Genomic DNA, 22274 nt, shown 5'->3' with positions numbered 1-22274 from the left:
TCTGTCTGGATCACATATTTCAAAGATCTACACGGAAACCCCGGTGTAAGCGCTCAGCGCAGAGCGCAGGATAAATGTGAGCTGAGCCTTACTACTATCTTTGGGAGGCAGAATGAATAAATCAACAGCGGGTGAAGAATTGGTTCTATTTATTTTTTACACCGTATCTCGTGCAGTATAAGTGATTAGATGACTTTATTCTTTGGGTCCGTGCGATTACAGCGATATCAGATTTATACTTTTTTTTTAGGTTTGGCTGCTGTCACACACGCTTTTTATTGCAAAGCATCGGCATATTTTGAGAGCTATAATTTTTCCATATTTCTAACGACAGAGTCATGTGACGGCTTGTTTTTTGCAGGACGAGTTGACGTTTTCTTTGGTACCATTTTCAGGCACATAACGTTTTTTGATCACTTTTTATTCCGATTTTTGGGAGGCAGAATTAACAAAAACCAGCAATTCAAGAATTGTTTTTTTTTTTAAGCCGTTCCGCGTATGGTATAATTGATAAGGCATCTTATACTATGGGGCAGTGCAGATGTGGCATGAGAAAAAAAATGCAGCATGCTGCACAAATCGGATTGCACTCACACAGACAAGTCTATGGGAAAACATTAGACTGCACTCGGGTGACAACTGAGTGCAGTCCGATTTCCGTGCACTCACATAATGGAGAAATTTTTTTCTTCATCTTTTCCTCATCCGAGAGAATCGGATATGAGCCCCTCACTTGGCTGCAGGAGAGGCAGCATCCGCCCTGGTAGATGTGCCACATTCACACATGCTGCACTTTACAGGAATCACAGCCAGCAGCAGCAGGACGGACGAGAAGGTAACTTGAGCATGCCTGGAGCTGGCGTGTCCCAGGTAGTGGCTACAGTAGCGCCCCCTACAGGTCTCCTCCCTCCGGGCCGTCCCCCTGTCCAGCTGTGCTGCACCGGCCGTGTGTGAGGAGTCAGTGCGGAGAGCGCAGAGTGCGGGCAGGGAGCTGTCACTCGCCAGGTGGACGGCAAGTTGGCTGTATAGACTGCAGGGAGTCAGCAGAGCAGAGGACGGCAGGGAGAGAGCAGAGGCTGCAGGGAGTCAGCAGAGCAGAGGACTGCAGGGAGAGAGCAGAGGCTGCAGGGAGTCAGCAGAGCAGAGGCTGCAGGTGAGTGGCGCCAGTGTGCAGGTCCTGTCACTGGTCAGTGCACACATTACATCCTACATATGTAATATTCTGCATACTATCTACGTGTAGAGATTCGGATCAGTGACTAAAGTCATACACTTCTTGTTATATGCAGTGCACTGCCCATTCATCAGAGGGGATACACCACTTGTGCAGGTATCTAAGCAGGTATCTAAGAATGCCTGTATAGCTATGTGTGTATAGTGGGCTTCAGATCAGTGAATGCAGTCAGTATATGCTTCTTGCTATACTCAGTGCACTGCCCATTCATCAGAGGGGATACACTACTTAGCAGAGAGCAGGTATCTAAGCATGTATCTATAAGATAGAGATTCAGATCAGTGAATGAAGTCGCGTGCTTCATTCTGTATCCAGTAAACATAACCCATTCACAAGGGGAAATACACATGACAGGGTGTGTATCTAAGCAGGTATCTAAGAATACTAATATATGTATAGAGAGATTGAGATCAGTGAATGCAGTCATTATATGCTTCTTGTTATACACAGCACACAGTCTATTCATAAGAGAGGATACACTCCTTAACAGGGTGCAGGTATCTAAGAATTTAAATGTATGTATAGATTCAGATCAGTGAATGCAGTTATTATATGCTTCATGTGATACACAACTAACGTAACCTATCCAGCTGGGGAGATACACTAAATAACAGGGTGCATGTATCTAAGCAGGTATCTAAGAAAGGAAATGTATAGAGAGATTCAAAGAAGTGAATGCTGTCATTATATGCTTCATGTTGTGCAGAAACCATTCAACTGAGGGGATACATTACATAACTGTGCATGTATCTGAGCAAAGAGTCAAATCAGAGAATGTAGTTATTATATGTTGGTATGCACACATAACCTTATGTCCTATACTGTTGAGTGAGGATCTTACATAACAGGGTGCATGTATCTAAAGGTGTATCCCAGCACTTCTAGTTTAGCATGTTGTCAGATCATTATCAGTTAGTGAATGTTATTATATGTGATACACTGTGTAGCATAAACTGCTTAGGGGAGATACATGAAGTAAGTGCAGGTATCTAAGCGAATATGTTGTATCAGTAAAATAAATGAATGAATGGAGTTATTATAGGCTTCATGATACACATATAATATCCAGTCCAGTTTGTGAGCACATTAAGGTTTGTGTATCTCAGGGTATATCTATATCATATAGAATATTGTTAAGAAATTACAAGCATGTAAATATCAACTTAATATTACTGACTTGCTGGGATCAAATGAATGAATGGAGTTATCATATGATTCAGGTTTTCCACATATCTCATATTGTTGGTAAGTATATTACATAAGAAGATCCACACAGTATCTAAGCAGGTATCTAAACACCAGTATTTATAGCACATTGCCAGGGCAGTGAATGAATGCAGTCATTATAAGCTTTATGTTACACACAATATAAACTAAATACAGTAAGTTAGAAGTGAGATTAACTAGTCAGTGATGTAAGTATCTAAGTATGTATCTAGGTGTCTATAGCAAATGAATAAAATCATTGTTTTCCTTATGTTATACACCTATTATATCCTGTATGGTTGGGTACTATATAATGCAACAGGATGGCATGTATCTAAGGATGTATCTAAGCACCTATGTTTATAAAATGGATATAGTTATGATATGCTTTATACTATACACTTATCCCACCAGAGATCTGAGGGGTGACATGTACAAGATAATGGGGATTTATTCATCTAAATAGGTATCTAAGCACCATTACCTACCTTACTTCCTAAGGTGAGACAAGAGATATAGTTATGTTCTATATAGAAAATATACAAATGTATATAGAAAGCATATACTATATAGTTATATACTACATGGAGAATATAGACTATATTATACAGTTATATACTACATAGAAAACATTAAATAGTTATATACTACATAGAACACATATTAAATAGTTATATACTACATAGAAAACATACTATATACAGTAGTTCTTTACTATATAGAGAACATATACTATATTATACAGTTACTGTATATACTACATAGAAAACAAATTAAATAGTTACATACTACATAGAAAACGTATACTATATATAGTAGTTGTATACTATATAGATAGAGAACATATACTATATTATACAGTTACTGTATATAATACATAGAAAATATACTATACCGAAACTATAGAGTATATGTTTCCTGTATAGTATATAACTATATAGTATATTTTTCTATGTAGTATACAACTGTATAATATAGTGTATTTTCTCTGTTGTATATTTTCTATGTAGAATGTTTCCTGTATAGTATATAACTATATCTTATGTTCTCCATATAATATATAACTATATGTTATGTTCTCTATATAAGTATATAACTATATAGTACGTTTTCTATGTAGTATGTTATATATTACATAAAAAAACATTTTGTCGACCTATTGTCCTCCATCATTATCACTTGGTGTCATTGGTGTACTGTCGCTATTGGGCGTGTTCCTCCATGTGACATTCATAAAGTAGGATGCACATTACTGAGCTGTTCTTATTGTGTGTCCATGTGTGACAAGCATCGATAACTGGTTTAGTCAGTCATCTTTGGCTGCCATTTTATTAACATCATAACTCAAACTACTATCTGATAAGGAAAAAAAATGTGGAGGTATCAACAAGTAACGTAAAGAAAATTGTGTAATTCATCCATAAATATGTTTTTGACCTCTTTATCAAAACTGGCGTGTTGCCTATAGCAACCAATCAGAGCTCAGCTTTCATTTCTGAAACTCCCTTGGGGAATTGAAGGCTACACTGTGATTGGTTGCTATGGGAAACAAGACAGTAATTTTGATCAGTCTGGTTTATCAATAAGTTGTTTTCTGGAGGTATCGACGGGGCCGGGGAGAGGAGACATGTATTTGTTAGGATGTGGGTAGCGCACACAGCAGTTGACTAGGGGTTTTATCCTGTGTTTTTTGCCTTGCTTAAAAACGCTGTGGATGTCTTCTTAAAGGGGTTTTCCACTACTGGTCAACACCTTCTTAATAACACCACTTTGTAGCACAAGGTAAAAGCAATCTCCATATTGAGTCTCCCAGCAGTGATGTGACATATCCAATGTCACCTGACCGCTGCAACCGATCAGCGGCCTCTGATCGGCTGAAGCGGTCTCTTGACATTATTTATTTTACATGACCACCGGGAGACACAGCACGGAGATCGGAGGAACTACACCGGTACGGGAAGTAAGTATAAATTGTTTTGAATTTGTGCAGCAGAGTGGAGCTTTTATGAAAGGGGTTGCCAAGTAGTGAACAACCCCCTTTAAAGTCATTTGTGGGGGTTTAGTATTTTTTTTAATCAGTGTTTTTTTTTTTCCCCAAAAATGCAGCATACTTTATGTATGATGTTTTTATTCTGGTGTTTGTTTGTTTTTTTACATAGTCTTCTTTATAGGTTGCCAGTAGAGATGAGCGAACCCGAACTTAAAAGTTTGGGGGTTCGTACTAGACACTTAGTGTCCGGTGCTAAACTCCGAACACGGACTTCTCCTGGAAGTCTGAGAATAGAGAGAGATAAAGATATTTTTTTCCAGCTCCAGAGTTCGGGTCTCCATTCTTTTCAATGGGGTTTCGAGTTCTGGTTCAAGCTCGAGTACAGTTCTGGTACCCGAACCAAACTTTGGACTAAACTTCGGGTCGGGTACGAGAACCCAAACTTCCACGGGTCCGCTCATCCCTAGTTGCCATAAAAGTTTCTGAAACAAAAGTAATAAATAAAAAAATGAAAACTATAAAAACAAGTAAAGACTTGTCTGTAATGATCATTGTGAGTCATTTAGTCAGTTTTTTAAAAAAATCTGTTGCCCATATTAAAGTAGAAGGCTAAAAATGGCACACCTATTTGATAAATGGGCCCAGTTGGTTTAGTAAATGCGCCCCTTTATGTTTGTATTTTGGGATAAGTGAACTTAGTGTACGCCTAATGGTGCATGTGACTGTGTCTCAGACTCAGGGCTGTGTGGTTACTTAACTTGCTATAGGAAATTCATGAAGGGAGAGAACTTTCTAAACTACAACAAGTCCTTTTGACATTCATTCATGAATTAGCCTTTGTCACTGCAAAAGTGAATGTGCCTGGCGCAGGCAAGGCTCCACCACCCTTGATGGAAGCTTATGTTTTCTTATGGTCCCTCAAGACCAAACATTTATGATTCTCGTGTTGTTAGCGCAGTTGTTAGGTCATATTTTACACCCATACAAAATGCGTACCCTTAATGCAGGCGATCCATTACACACTTGGACAAATTACAGCTCCAGGCTCTTTCTTCTTGATAGAATGAATTACCCTCAATTTAGGTAAGCAGTCAGAATACAGCCCGTTCTCTGTCTGAAGTCTCCGTACATGTGAGTAATGCATCCTGGCAGTCACTCAGGAATAAGACCATTTCAATATTTTGCATTTATTTTTTTTGATGCATTTCGTTGTGCCACTTTAATGCCAGCTTCAGGTAGTTCTTGCATTGTAGACTAGTAATTATTTGGAAAGTGTATATCAGAGAGAGCAGAGTAGGAAGGATAAGATGCATTGCCTGTGTGCTGGAAGGTGGCAGAAATAACTTCCCAGTAGAGGTGCTCTAGGTCCATAAATCTTAGAGCTCTTGCAGGGAGCATGTGCTTCTATGGTTGCCCCTGAAAAGCAGAGTTTTTGTTAAATTTGAAAATATTTCTGAACAGTTACAATATAAACTTTATTTTTGAATTAAATGTAGTATATGTGATTATCTGCATTATTAAATGCGACTGTCCTTAATAATACTTACTGACATATGATTTAGAGATGTCCAAAAATGACCCTGACGGGGAGGAGGAATATCACCACTAATTCACTATACAAATGAAATACATTGCTCTTTAGAGTCCCACAACTCCTTTATAAGCAGATTTTTTTCTACTGGGAATCCCTTATATTGCATCATTCATTCTGCCCTGGCTGGAAAGCAGATCAGCTCTTCTTTCGCTTAGCCATGATGTACAATACAAAGTTATATTGTGGTACCGTGTTAGCAAGAAAAATCAATGTAAATACTTTTATGCCAAAAATGACAAAAGTATTCTCGAAGTGATACCTTTATTTACATTTACTTAGCCATCAAATTGAGCAGCAGTATAAAGCATGGGGATGCACAGAGCAAAAGCTTGCGCTTCTAATGAGACAGTAAGTTTACTTTAGACTATCTTCTTCATTAAAGGGGTTGTCCAGCCATTAAAGGGGTTGTCCTATGTGACTCATAGCTCACTGCACACTATGAGAATACTCCGGTGTCGGCGGTGGGCGCGTGACTGCAAATCTGCAGTTTGAATGCACAAAAAGGTAAAGATCCAGCTTCAATTGATAAAGTAAAGTATTTAGTAATTAAAATATTGTCGACATTGTTGTAATACACCACAGATAGGTGTAGTTGGGGATGGAGGGTGTTGGAAGGAATGAAAAGGAAGCCAATATTTTCATGCGATTTGAATACATGAAGTCATGTGCAGACTAGAGCTCACTCAATGCAAGTGTATTGAGCGATGCTGGACACCTCTAGTTGGAATGTGGCTGGAAGTATCAAATCGCTCCCAGTTCCGGCACTGGAGAATCGCCACAAGCGTGCAGTGCGTGTGCTGTGAGGATTCACATATCTGAAGTCACATACAGTGACTGCAGACTTCTATCCCAAGGTCGGGCAACCCCTTTAAGGGGGTAGTCAAGGCTTATGATATTGATATTGATGACATCCACAATATAGGTCATCAGTAGGGATGAGTGGACCCATGGAAGTTCGGGTTCTGGTACCTAAGCCGAACTTTAATCCAAAAGTTTGGTTTGAACTGTACCCGAACTTGAACCAGAACCTGAACCCCATTCATAACAAAGAGGACCTGAACTTTGCAGTTCTCTCTCTTTCCCTATCTTTCTCTCTTCCCCCGGAACTCTGAACATTGCAACGGACTCCCGGGAGAATTCCGTGTACGGCGTTTAGCACCAGACACTAACTGTCCTGTACAAACCCCGAACTTTTAAGTTCGGGTTTGCTAATCTCTAGTCATCAGTATCTGATTGGTGGGGTTTTATACCAGGTCCCCCCAATGATCAACAATTTTCAGCTCTAGCGGCGGCTGGATGTATACAGTGAATGGAACCAGAACAGAATAGCTCTATGAATGGGAGCTAAGCTGCAAATCTCAGCAACAGCCACTACACAGAGAACGAAGCTGAACGATTTCGTTCAATGTTTACATCTCGCAGAAACATCTCGTTTACATCTCTCTTTCTGTGTACACTGTGCATAGGCACAAAGTTGCCAATCAGTAGTGGGGGAGTGGTCATACAGAGCTCATGAATGTGGAGGACTACATGGCTGCAGATATACTAGTCCTCTAATGAAAATTGTCTGCTGATAAAATATACTGTTCTATCAAAACTACAACAACACTATTAAGTGACATATTGATGTGTCTCTGTCTTTACATTATGCTGCTCTCAAATTAGGTGGCAAAAACCTGGTGACAGATATATGTGAGTTTTTTAAAAATCTTTAAATGCATAAAATATAATATACAAATAGTCTCTTCTGAGAGGAAGAGACATTGAACTCTAGTGCCACTTATTTGGGTAGCAATACTAAAAGTCAATATCGACCCTTTAACAAGCTTTTCCACATGACTTAGGATAATAGACTATATGCATATTTAAATTGCCAGAGGAGCATTGCATGGCCTATAAGTCTCCTTATTCCGGCTAAGTGTGCGCCACAAGAAGAAACTTTACCCTGTCAGAGGCCTCTTACGTAGCCAAATCAGGTTCAATAATTTGCACTGATGAGGGGCAAACACCCCGAAACTCATGACTACAAATGGCATGTTTGGCTTTTTATCCTAAGTCATGTGGCAAGGTTTGTTAAAGGATTAATATTGACTTTAAGGATTGCTACTCCCAATAGGTGGCACCAGAGTTCTGATCTCTTTCTCTCTGTAAAAACTATGTGCATAAAAATAATATAAATTCAGTTTTTTATGTCACTTACAGTTAACTTTAAATGGTGTTATACCTGTTAGTATAAGGATTCCAAATATCTGTATATTTATTAAGTTTGGATACTTTTATCAAATTAAAAATGCTTTTTTTGTTATTTTATTTTTTGCACCTCATACCTTTATTTAGCAATCTAGAATGTTGAACATTGGAAATAATTTGTTACCTAGTGCTAGTCTAAAATGCTAAAAATGACATAAAAACGGATTTTGACTCTTCTTTTGACCCAATTGACTTAAAGTGTAACTGACCTTTCAGGTGACCTCAGAATTGAGAATTACCGGTACATTATTTCTGGCAATTAAATGACTTGTTTTCCCTGCGGTTTTCCCCTCTGCAGGCTCTAGAAGCTCCAGAAGTTTTTTTTTATTTATACTCTACCTCTTTCTCCCAATGGATTCTCCACCACCCTACCTCTATTAAAGGGGTTGTCCAGTCTTTGGGAACAAGTCTTCAGTCACTCTGTGTGACTACCTTATACAGTGGCTTGCGAAAGTATTCACCCCTTGGCATTCAACCTATTTTGTTACATTACAACCTGTGTTTCAATATTTTTGTAATCCGATTTGTGTGTGATGCATCAGCACTAAATAGTCTACCTTAATGAAGTACAGTGAGAAAAATATAGGTATAAATTAAATTTATGGGATCAAATAAATAAAAATTGACATGTGCATCAAGAGAATGCCAAGACTGTGCAAAGCAGTCATCAGAGCAAAAGGTGGCTACTTTGAAGAACCTAGAATATAAGACATATTTTCAGTTGTTTCACACTTTTGTTAAGTATATAATTCCACATGTGTTAATTCATAGTTTTGATGCCTTCAGTGTGAATGTACAGTTTTCAAAGTCATGAAAATACAGAAAAATCTTTAAATGAGAAGGTGTGTCCAAACTTTTGGTTTGTACTGTATGTATTCACCCTTTTGCTATGAAACCCCTAAAAACTTCTGGTGCAAGCAATTACCTTCATAAGTCACATGCTTAGTGAAAGGAAGTTCCCCCGTGTGCAATCTAAGTGTCACATGGTCTGTCAGTAAATACACACATTTTCTGAGAGGCCACAAAGGCTGTAACACCATTAAGCAAGAGGCACCACTCACCAAACAACACCATGAAGACCAAGGAGATTTCCAAACCAGTCAGGGACAAAGTTGTCAAGAAGTACAAGTCAGGGTTGGGTTATAAATAATATCCCAATCTCTGATGATCCACTGGAGCATCCAATCCATTATCATCAAATGGAAAGAACATCGTACCAAAATAAAACTACCAAGAGAGGGCCGCCCACCAAAACTCTCACCCCAAGAAAGGAGGGCATTAATCAGTGAGGCAGCACGCAGACCAAAGGTAACCCTGAAGGAGCTGCAGAGTTCCCAAGCAGAGAATGAAGTATCCATTCGACCACAATAAGATGTACGCTCCATAGAGGTGGCCTTTATGGAAGAGTGGTCAGAAAAAAGCCTTTACTTACACACAAAAATTGTAAGGCTCCTTTTGAGTTTGCCAAAAGACATGTAGGAGACTTCCCAAATGTATGGAGTAAGGTGCTGTCGTCAGATGAGACCAAAATTGAACTTTTTGGCCACCAAGGTAAACGCTATGTCTGGCGCCAAACCAACACAGCTCATCACCCCAAGAACACCATCCCCACAGTGAAACATGGTGGTGACAGCTTCATGCTGTGGGGATATTTTTTGGCAGCAGAGACAGGGAAAATGGTCCCAGTCAAGGGGAAGATGGATTGTGCGAAATACAGGGATATTCTTGAGCAAAACCTGTTTCAGTCTGTCAGTGATTTGAGACTGGGACGGAGGTTCAACTTCCAACAAGACAATGACCCAAAGAATACTGCTAAAGCAACACTCCAGTGGTTTAAGGGGAAACATGTAAATGTTTTGGAGTGGCCTAGTCAAAGCACAGATCTTAACCCAATTGAGAATCTGTGGTCAGACTTGAAGATTGCTGTTCACCAGAGGAAACAATCTAACTTGAAGGAGCTGGAGCAGTTTTGCCTTAAGGAATGGGCAAAAATCCAATGGCAAGATGTGGAAATCTCATATAGACTTATCCAAAATGACTTGCAGCTGTAATTGCAGGAGGTTCTACAAAGTACTGATTTTAGGGGGGTGAACAGTTATGCACACTGAAGTTTTCAGTTATTTTGTCCTATTTGTTGTTTGCTTCACAATAAAAAGAAAAACTAATTTTCACAGTTGTAGGCATGTTCTTTATATGAACTGATGCAGACCCTCAAAAAAACATTGAAATTCCCGGTTGTGAGGTAGCAAAACACAAAAAATGCCAAGGGGGTGAATACTTTTGCAAGACACTGTATATCTTATTGAAGACATATGCCTATTTCCCCTGCTTATCAGTAACTTCTTGTCTTCTGCAATGATCAATCTCAAAAACAGCACAAATCTGTCTATAAATCTGTCTGCAGTGATGTATCAAATTACACTTTTGCCTATAAAAGTTAAAACGGTTGTCCAGGCTAGGGGTGCAAGTCTGCAGTCACGGTATGTAGGCATATTTCCTCAATAAGATATATGTGCCTTTATACAAAATATTTTTTCTAATCTTGTTCGATCATTTGAAACATAGAACCCCTTTATAGTGTCCATCTGATTCACAAAATTGTCACAATAAAGGCATACTACAGAGTTAAAATATCTGATGCCATCCTCTTTTCTGGTGCAGTTTGTCTGAATCCCAGTCGCCTCTTAATTTCTGTAAAATTACTGCCAACTTTTAAGACTGCTCTACGCACGACGCTTTAGTAGTCTGGGAAATTCCTTGTTCTCTGCAGTTTAATTATAATTTTATATTTATAGCGCCAACATAATCCGCAGCATTTTACAATTAAGCGGGTCATGTATAGACAATAAAGACATTATACTGTAGAGTAACACATTGTTCAAAAGTTACAGTAGGAGTGAGGGCCCTGCTCGCAAGCTTACAATCTAAAAGGAAATAGGGGGATACAGGAAAAAAAAGTGCTCATCATGTATGGTCCAGCCATCATCGTAATAAATAGAAGTTTTCAAATAAAGCTGCATAAACAGGTCATCAACCAGTATCTGTCTAAGTGCAGTTACTAAGTGCTATTGAGGATGTGGAGATAGATGAATAAGATGGACCAGATTCTAGGGAAACTTCAGGAAGGGGGACAGGGAAGAATTAGATTAGTGAAGTGAGGGGATAGGCCTTTCTAATGAGATGTGTTTTTAGAGCAGGCTTAAAAATGTGTGGACTAGGTATTAACCGGATTGTACTACGTAGAGCATTCCAGAGAGCTGGAGCAGTACGAGAGAAGTCTTGAAGATGGAAGTTGGGTTTTGGATTATAGAGGATCTTGGTCTTAGATCAGTTGCAGAACTGATAGCAACGGTAGGGTGATAGACAAAGATGAGGGAGTAGATGTATGGTAGTGCACAACTGTGGAGAGCATTGTGAGTGAGAGTGATAAGTTTATAATGTACTCTGAAGTGGATAGGGAACCAGTGCAATGACTGGCACAGGGTAGAGACATCTGTGTAGCGGCTAGACAGAAATATGACCCTGGCTGCTACATTAAGAATGGATGTTTCATCCAAGCACAGGGATATCTCAAACTACAAAATTACATTGTGAATAGAGTAAGGTGAGAAAGTGGCCATTTTACAGAAATGTAAAAGGGACTAAGAACTGGAGAAGCCATGACAGAAAGATTAAAAAGGGGGACACACACTATTTTTACTATGCATTATGCTCGTGGTTCGGACAGCATGACTCTAGTGACAGGTTCCCTTTAACTAAAGCAATGAAAAGTGTAATCATACTCCACCTCTTCCTCCCGTTGCATATGAAAAGCTTGTATATATAAATAAAACAGCATCTAACCAGTTTTTCTTTGGTTAGGATATAACTGGATCTTTTATTTAGTACAACTATTGCGGAAACTCAACTTCAAATAAAAACATTAAAATAAATATTTAGCAGGTTACAGGCTGCTTTATTTATATGCACTAGCTTTTCATATACATTAGGACTACATTTTTCCTTGCTCTAGTTAAAAGGAACCTGTCACTAGATTCATGCTGCCTGAACCACGGGCAACATGACTCCAGGAAAGGCTGTGCAATTGCAGGCAGATATATTATAGGTCTCTACTTATAGTCCCTGGCCTGCATTTCAAATTATGTTTACTTTGAAACGTTGCAGCCTTTTGGAGTAAATATATACCTGGCTACGACTGCATAACCAATTACTGATTCATGTTGCCCATGATTCGGACAGCATGAATCTAGTGACAGGTTCCCTTTAATCAATACGTTTAGGCTGCAATGCCAAACACAACCCATGGACTAGAGTGGCACTGTTTCTAAAGAAAGAGATCTTTCTAATGTCATGCAACCTCTTTATATACCTGTCTGGTCTCCTGACGTATACATGTTACTGATTATTTGGTTTCTCCATAAAATACAAATCTGGAGCATCATTTTTTTAGAAGCCTGTGTTGTCTTTTTCCTTCTTCATTCCTACTGAAAATGTGCGACTAAATTGCCAACAAGGAATTACCATTTCCTTGTTGATAGTTCTAGTCCCTACACAGTTTTTCCAATAAAAACTGACAGTATCATTCCATGTAGGTGAAGCACCCAAATAACAAGGGGGACTGATAGCACCTAGTGGTCAATGTATTCATTTACATTTGTAGAGCAGATATTTCGACTATAAGACATAGGGACATAGGGAGTGCCAAATAGATCTGTGCATTTAAAAGGGTTTACATTGCATGCCGGTTTAATTTACATGAGGATAATTTGGATCACTTGTGGATTTCAACAGTGTGTCTATTTGCAAAAGGACCACCTATCTTGGAAAAAAACACAAGAATATTTTTCAAACAAATCCCAGAACTTCCTCCTTTAATCTCCGCCTTTCTCTGTCCCAGGATGCTTTCCCTATTCATTCTCACAATCCTTGTTGTCTGACTGTTGGACATCTGGCTGCAGCAGGAGCCTCCCCCACTTTGAATTCCCGCCTTTTGATCAGGATCCACCCCTCATTTGTTGAAAATGGAAGAAAACACAAATGTCCCCTACAGGACACGCGTGCGGGACCCCAGCCGATCATACATTGATGCCCTATCCTATGGACAACTCCTTTGACTGTTTGCTTCAGGAACAAGTAAAAAATCCTAGAGACTGATACACAATATGGCCAAGGTTATCCATTGTTTATTTTTACACATTTTCTCCAGGTTGAAGAAGTTATCCAGGACTATACTCGTTTTTTACCATGGCCCTAAGAACAAACAGACATGTATGCTACCTACCTGCTTGACTGCCCAGCGCAGATCCCTGCTGGCACGGAGCCTCTCCTGTTGGCATTTCTGCGGCTTCTGCTGACGTCACGTCGACCGACAGAGCAGCGGCTTCTCTTCTGCTCTGTTGACGGAGAGCGTGACTGCCCATGTCGTGATAATTGACAACCGGCTCCCTGCTGCCTAATTGTGGGAAGCCGGCTGTGAATCAGCATGACGTCGGCAGTCACGCTCCGCTGACAGAGAAGCCTGAAAGAAGAGCTGCTATGTTGACATGGAGCCGCTGAATCGCCAGCAGGAGCAGTCAGTGACCTCTCTGAGCCAGTGCCGGGTAGAACAGGCAGTTAGTTAGCAACTACCTGCCTGTTATTTTTTTACTATGAGCCAAAAAATAACCCCCTTAAGGATCTGTTCACACGTAGCAGTTTACTGGGCTTTTTACATGCATTTTTTACATGTGGAAAAATGCATAATTTTACAGTTACTGCAAAAGGAATAAGGAAGAAGAAGAAGAGGAATAGGGGCATATGATGAGAACATTGTTCTTCCTCTGTATAAAGCGCTGGTAAGGCCGCACTTAGAATATTGTGCACAGTTCTGGGCTCCGGTGCTCAGGAAAGACATATTGGAGCTAGAGAGGGTACAAAGGAGGGCGACTAAGGTAATAAAGGGAATGGAGGGACTAGAATACCCAGAGAGGTTGTCAAAATTAGGCCTATTTACATTGGAAAAGAGAAGGCTTAGGGGAGACCTCATAAACATGTATAAATACATCAGGGGGCAGTACAGAGATCTCTCCCATGACCTGTTTATACCAAGGATGGTGACAAAGACGAGGGGGCACACTATGCGTCTGGAGGAAAGGAGGTTCCTGCACCAGCATAGAAGGGGATTCTTTACGGTCAGAGCCGTGAGACTCTGGAACTCTCTGGGAGAGGAAGTGGTGATGTCCAACTCACTTAAAGAGTTCAAGAGAGGCCTGGACGCCTTTCTTGAGAACAATAAAATTACATCTTATGCTTAGTTAATTAATCCAGGGATTTAATCTTACTGCCAGATTGGTGTCGGGAAGTGAATTTTTCCTCAGTGATGTAAATTGGCCTATACCTCATGGTTTTTTTGTTGCCTTCCCCTGGATCAACGCTGCGGAATAGCTGCAGTGCACAAGAAATAGGCTGAACTGGATGGACGCTTGTCTTTTTTCGGCCTTATAAACTATGTAACTATGTAACTATGTAAAATAATAGAATTTCCAAAATCTCATTCACATGATGCATTTTTTTTCCTTTAATTTTTTGTCATCCAGTGCATTTTTAAAAAACGCAGCATGTCAATTCTTTCGGTGTTTGTACTACAGTTTTTGTTTGTTTAGATCAAAATAATTTAGCACTGAAAAAACAACAAAAACACATGTAATTTGCTGGTTTCTGGCCATAGCCTTCGGTTTTCATGAATAAAAAAAATGCATAAAAAATGCTGCATGTAAACATACCCCAATTGTTCTTCTATTCAAACAGAGCTGATGCATTCAAACAAGCTGAATAACCTGCTCAGTGCAAGTCCAATCTTTCAGAATTACATAAACATATAGCAGGAAAGATACTTTAAAGCATGATATTTAATTAAATTATTAAAAACCATTATATCCCTGGATGTATCAACCTAGATAAGTCCAACAAGACAAATTAACTAGGTATCCAATGCGGGTCCAGTTAAATAACATAGAACCGCATGTTCCTTATGGCACTGAAAAATTAAAAAAAATATATATACCTAGCTCATATCATCAGTACCATACAAGTACACCCAGAAGAAAGTGACAAGTGCAAAGAAAAGTGCTTATATTAGATCTCACCCAATTTAGATCCAGCGGGCCACCGTATTTGGCTGACTTCCACGGATATCACTGGACAGCAAATGTGACCTAAATGCCCTGTCGTGCACCCTACAATTGCTCCCGCTCTAACAAGGGCAATACCCAAGTGTAATGGAGGAAGGGAGGTTCTCTTTGGGTAAGTTAAAATTACACTTGGGTACTGCCCTTGTTAGGGCGGGAGCAATTGCACTTGTCACTTTCTTCTGTGTGTGCTTGTATGGTACTGATGATATGAGCTAGGTATATATATTTTTGGGATTTTTCAGTGCCATAAGGAACATGCGGTTCTATGTTATTTAAATGGACCCGCATTGGATACCTAGTTAATTTGTCTTGTTGGACCTATCTAGGTTGATACATCCAGGGATATACTAGTTTTTAATAATTTAATTAAATATCATGTTTTAAAGAGATGATGCATTGCATAATATTTTGAAGAAGCGTTGTACTCATAACTATGCAATAGTTTAAAGAAGAAAAAGAAATGACGACAAGGGACAGGTAATGGAGGGGGTTATTTGCATAATATAGCTTAAAAAAGCCAAGGCAGAGTTTGAAAAGAGACACAATGGAAGACAAATGAACCCACCAAAGCCATGGGGGCCTAGAACAACTGCTCCAGAATGTCTTTTTGGCCTTTTCTCTTAAGGAGATAAAATGAGGCAGAAGTTATTCCGACAGATGATTTTTCTCTAGAAACTTTTTCTTTTTCAATCACTCTGAACAATCACCACATGTTTTATTCATGTTTTTACATTTTTAATGCTGTTACTAATAAAATGGAAATCAGTAAATCAGTAGCAAAAGCTCCGCGAATAACAATTTCTGATAGATTGGAAGTAATCCTTCTTGCGGTACTTCATTGTATTGGGAATATTAAAACTTGAAAATATGAACATTTCTCGTTTTTCCTATTTGTAAGATTTAATAGTTTGTACAAATGTTGCTGATTGTTTTAAAGGGGTTGTCCTTGTTTCGGAACAATTTTTTTTACATCAATGCATGTATTTGGGGCTAAACATAATTTTTACAATTTGGTTTCATTAAAAAATTTTCATTGTTTGCTTTTTATAGCTTCTGTTTATTTTTTGTTGCGGAATTTGTTAACTGAGAATCCGTCTATATTGTCAGTCTGACAAGGAGTTTGTGACTCGTTGAAATGCCTTTTTTCTGAGTCCTCTCAGCTAATTCATAACCACACACCAAATCAAAGCTGAATGTGCAAAGGAACATATTTCATGTTCGCATACTTAGCGTTACAGAGTGCCACTTTGTTTGTTAGTTGTATATGGAGATGGCTGCTCCTAGTAAGCACCTGTTCACACCTATTTCTTGTTTTGGAAGTGCCGGTCAGTTTTTTTCTGTTTCTGTGGACTGAACTGTCGCATTCCTACCCCTGAAAACATCAATCGTGTAATGTGTAATTATGTCTTGTGTCTTTGTATATATTGTGTCATATGAATTGTGGTGAAATTAATAGTAATGTAAAATATGTAGGATGTTATAACGTAGGGTAGCATAGGGTAAGACATAGTTTAGGACATAAGATAGGTAGCATAGATAGTGACTGTAGTTAGCTAGTGACGTTAGGGTAAGGTAGTGTTAATGTTTGGGACTAGCCCATAGTGTGAGTGAATTAATGTTAGAGAAAGAGACGACTTCCTGTTAGTTAGGCAGAAGGGGACAAGTTCAAGTAAAAGTTGGAAGTGTCTGTGAGCAGTGCTGCCTTTGAGGGTGAACTACAGCAAAGGAGACTAAGGGTCTACACAAACATAGAATCAAACATAAGGGGAACAACCACATGATTGTAAACACAAATGTCATGATTACCATTATAAGAAGTTTACATTCATGCAATGACCCTTCAATGAAACTCTGACCAAAATAAGATAATAAATATTTATAATATATAACAATTGATATCAGAGACCCCTCACAAACCAGAGCTTCTAATAAAGTGCAATACCACTGATACCCACCAGCACTCGCCATCATCAGTTCACCAATTGATAGACCACACTGCTCAGTACCCCAATGTGCGTTTCACGTATCAACTTCGTCAGGGGGTACTCAACTACATCCATATGATAAGGCTTGTACTAATACATGGACATGGCCAAAACTCAGAATTGTTATTCAGACGCAAATAAGTACAGTACTTCATACTCACAAACTGAGCTAACTACTGCAGGATGGTAATAAAAATAATTTGGGCATATAATATATGTCAAGCAGAATTTATATAAACAAGAAAACAAATGACATCCAAGCCTAGAGACGCAATAGGTAACCAAACATACTGTATTAGATAAAAGTAGGTTGATGAATTGCAGCTAAATGGATGATCGTCAATGGTTTTGCAGGCACAGCCTTACACATTGTTTGTGAAATTGACCATGACAGATATTTAACTACCCATACATACATCACACATGTTCAATGAACATAAAAGAGCATGGATGAAAGATCTTTTTTCCTATAATCGGACAAAAAAAATCAAACATGTCTGACTCATCATTTTCTCAGGAGAGTGATCTCTGCGTCTACTAGGCATCATGTATGCCGTGGAACAATGCCCTCAGGACCGCCTTCTCACTGACCCCTCTGCTGGATAGTGTGGTCACTGCTCAGCCATTTGACTTTTGCCCACCGGCCAATCGCTGAGCTGGTCAGAAGACCATTAGTAGGACAGGATTTGTCGGCTAATTGGGGGCATAAGGTGGTCTAAATAAATATCATATGACACATGTCTGGTGTCAGTTATTGCATTGTTTACTCTGTTTCTGGTGCACTTATTGGATCAATCTTCTGTATGCTGACGTGGCTCTTAAACCCACTACTCTTCTGATTAACCCCTTGGATGCCTTATTTATTTGATTTAAGACTTCTTGACAACTCTTTTAACTTAAATCTCTGCCTGGCTATGTACTGGAATCTGTCTATCTTCCTTATCATATCCTTGCCTATTAGAAATGAGTGAATTGATTTCTAGGACCCTGGTCCAGCCACAACATCAGCATTCTGTGCCCTCAGGACCACAACCCTGTGAACCACCTCCTACCTGCTGGCATCTCCAGCATTTCTTCTGTTAAGTAGAAACAACGTGCCATCATACAGAACATGCTGGAATGATGTTGCTCAAGGCTTCCGGAATGAGTAAGAAGTGGTTCGTAGGGCTCACAACTGGCGTCAACAGATTGCTGATATGACCCCTGGTCTAGGGTCTTGCGAATCAAATCCCTCATCTATTGCCTATTGTTTCTATCACTGCCCCCCATCTCTCTGTTACTGACCCCACTTGCTGACCATTCTACTGTCATCTCACATCACGGGCAAGCAGCTATCCCCTGGATGCAACACAAGGACTTCTGCAGCGAAGGCCTGATGGCTGTATGGGTGAAAAGGGGTAAAGCAGAACATTCCCTGGGACCTCCTAAGAGGAATGGCTTGCAGCGTGTCTGTTAAGAGTTGATGGACCTCCAAAACAGTAGCGATATTTACCGTAGCTCCAAAGGAAGATACATGTGTATATCCAACTCCCTGAGAGGTCTGTTGCCGTGAATACATAGGATTAATGTTATTCCAGTATATTGAATAAAGTCCTATGAGAGCACGTCTATTGAAAGATGAATGTATGCTGCGTTAATGAACAAACATACAGTAATTGACATCTTAATGGAAAACTCCTGGCTTTAAGTAGGGAATAGTGAGCATCGGAAAAATATATTCTGTAAATCAGGAAAGATGTCTCTGAATCAGTAAGGCTTAATGTCAAATACGTAATAAGTAAGTTCTCTGAAAACATGCTTTCGAAGCTAACTGGTAGTATTCGATAAATGCACTACCTCTTATTATTAACATGTTTTTACTACAGGAGCTAAAGTTAAAGTGATATTCCCATTTTATAAAGTTCTGACATATGACAAGCACATGGCATACCATTATGACTTGTTGTGGTCTGACTTTTTAGTACTACCCGCCAATTTAGAAGGCCAAAGAAATATAACTGAAAAAGGCTTTAAAGTAGAGGAAAAACACAAAGCAATTGAACTGGTTTTTGTTTTATGTTTTACACGGAATTCTAACCAAAAAACATATGTAAATGCCAGTAAAATCCTATAAACGGAAGAAAGATCTGCATATACTAATATCTTTATTTTGTATGTATTGGCATGTAATTGTGGCTTATACAGCTCTTTATGGAGTTCTGTATTAGTCTGATAGAGGGCATCTGGTGGAGCTGCTGTGATTTTGTTGTATGGAGAATCTATATAAGAAAAACCTTCTTTAGTATTGTAGATTTGCACGGTGGTATCCATATTCCCATGTCGTCACTTACATCTGTGTGGCATTTGTGCCTTCATCAAAAAAAGATACAAGACCCCATATGATGCAAGTGAATTTTTTTCATGCACATGTGTTTGAAAACTCAGATCTACATTGTATTCCCCAGTTTCAGTCATTAGCACAAATAATCTTTTAATATCTGCCAGCATTGCCATTGCCGGTATCTCCCAGACACACAAACATCTCTCCCTCCTTTTCCTGAGAAGGAATGCAAAGTTTTTCAGCTATGACAACTGCATGGCCGTGCCAAAGCTAGAAGGCCAAAGCTAACGAGTGCCTGGGTTCAGTCCCAAATTAAAATAGCAATCTGGAATATTAAAGCCTGGACATTTATCAAAGAGGATGATTGTTGGCCTGGACATGCCGGAGAATGTTTTGAGCATTCTACAAACCAGGGTTGTGTACAGACATACACAGGCCACAGTGTGAAGAGCCTCAGTGCCCAGCCAAATGATTGAAGTGATGATTTCTCAGAAGTGAAGGAAAAAGTGGCTTTTTAATCCAATCCGTAGGTAGTAAGGTGAAAGTGTCACGGCTCAATAGGGTGTACCTGGTTATCACCCACAGGATTCTACTTACAGCTTGTTATGTTAGAGAGTTAAGACAAGTTAAAGAGTTTGGCCTAATTTGAAGACATTTTTTTTTTACTTAAATACATGTATTTTGGATTAAAAATAACTTTTGCTGTTGGGTTACATTACAAATTTTCCACCATTTTGCTTTTACAGGTTCTTTGTTTCACTGCACATTTAAAGGGAATCTGTCAGTAGGATCAACCCTCCTAAGCCGTCTATATGGACATGCAGGTCATAGAATGTTGAATAAAATGAAACCTTGATATCTGTGATCCAACGTCTTATTCCAGAGAAATCCATGTTTTTCTTTATATGTAAAAACGTAAGATAAATACAAAATAAGCAAATACCCTGCAGTAGGAAAATAAATAGCAATAGTGCATGAAAATAATATAGGTTACTTAGTAAACATTATTTTGATCAAAACACAGATCTCACTGAGAATCTGCCTCAACAGTTTGTTTTAAAGTTCCACTCCAGCGTTTTTTTTATTGCAGTGCTGGAGTGGTGCTACTAATGTAACGTCCCTGCACTTAGTCTTATACTTACCAGCCACTGTCTTCATCCTTTATGTGCGCCGCTCCAGTCTGTGTCCAGCAGATTGTGACGTGCCAGATCGCTCCAGTGGTTGCTGGAGCAAGCCAGAGGTCACTTTTCAATGCAAATCTATGAGAGCCTTGTTCTGGCTCTCATAGACTTACATTGAGAGCTTGTGACCGTTACCGCTGACTTCTGGTTAGTCAGAAGCTGCGGTCATGGCGATGTGTGACCAAAGTGGTGCTAGAAAGAGCTGAAGATGGTGGGTGGTTAGTATAATGTTAGATGCAGGGATCTTACGTTAGTAGTACCACTCCATTGCTGAAATTAAAAAAATGCTGGAGTGGTGCTTTAAATGAAAAGGGTCATTACCAGTGTGAGACATGTAATGACTGCTCTCCGGATATACATGTTTCTCACTGGATCGCAGATATCCAGGTATCATTTTATTAAGATTCCTATGACCTACATGGCCATATACAATGCTGCTCACTATTATTGGCACCCCTTCATTTTTTTCATAGACTGTGCAATATCTTCACAGATAAATGGAAATGTCATATCCTCAGGATTTTTTAATTAGTGATCCAAACTAATACAACAATAAAACATTGTTTTTCAACTTCCATGTTGCAATTTCAGAATCAGAATAAACAGCATGTGCAGCAATAAAGGCACACCAAATTAATACTTGGTTGCATACCCTTTGGCATTGCTGACAGACTCCAAACGTTTCTTGAAGCCATCCATAAGCTTCTGTCACTTCTCAGCTGGAATTTTCCCCCACTCTTCCTTTGCAGTTTGTTCATGCTCTTGAATGTTTGCAGGGTTCTTTTTCCTAATGGCAGATTTCAGCTCACCCCAAAGATTTTCAATGGGATTGAGGTCAGGACTCATTGCTGGCCATTTTAAAACAGTCCATTTTTTATTTTTCAACCATTCCTGTGTACTTTAGGATGTGTGCTTTGGGTCATTGCCTTGCTGGTAATCTTCGTCTCAAACCAAGTTTTCTTACACTGGGTAGGACATTACACTCTAATATCTCTTGATAATTCTCTGATTTCATGATTCCTGTGATACGGTCAAGGCCTTCATTACCAGACGCAGCAAAGCAACCCCACAGCATTATGGATCCTCCACCATGCTTAATTGTTGGTAAGGTGTTCTCTTTTCCTTATAAGCTTCATTGTGCCGTCTGTAAACAAACTGTGGCTTTGCATTGCCAAAAAGCTCTCTTTTTTCATCTGTCCAAAGAACATTTTTCCCAGAAGGATTGTGGTCTGTCAAGGTACTCTTTGACAAAGATGAGTCGTTTGTTTTTATGTCTTTTCTTCAGAAATTGTTTCTTAGTTGGCCTTCCTCGTTCATAAAGCTCTGCTTGGTTTAGTGTGCGGCG

General features: G+C 39.3%; 1 protein-coding gene across 1 annotated transcript in view; it reads left to right on the top strand.

Moving 5' to 3' along the window:
- The first annotated feature begins 899 nt into the window (after positions 1 to 899).
- Positions 900 to 22274, top strand: part of ZNF385C (zinc finger protein 385C) — a 446028-nt gene continuing 424653 nt past the window's right edge. Inside the window, exon 1 of the mRNA XM_073683551.1 lies at positions 900 to 1153. The gene's annotated coding sequence lies outside the window, so the exon portion shown is untranslated. The remainder of the gene's footprint in view (positions 1154 to 22274) is intronic.

The sequence above is a fragment of the Phyllobates terribilis genome, unplaced genomic scaffold (genome assembly GCF_046119375.1).
Source record: "Phyllobates terribilis strain yellow unplaced genomic scaffold, ASM4611937v1 Scaffold_5__5_contigs__length_657084704, whole genome shotgun sequence".
NCBI classification, from domain to species: Eukaryota; Metazoa; Chordata; class Amphibia; order Anura; family Dendrobatidae; genus Phyllobates; species Phyllobates terribilis.
The sequence above is the reverse complement of the archived record's forward strand: the minus strand, read 5'-3'. Positions and strand labels throughout refer to the sequence as shown.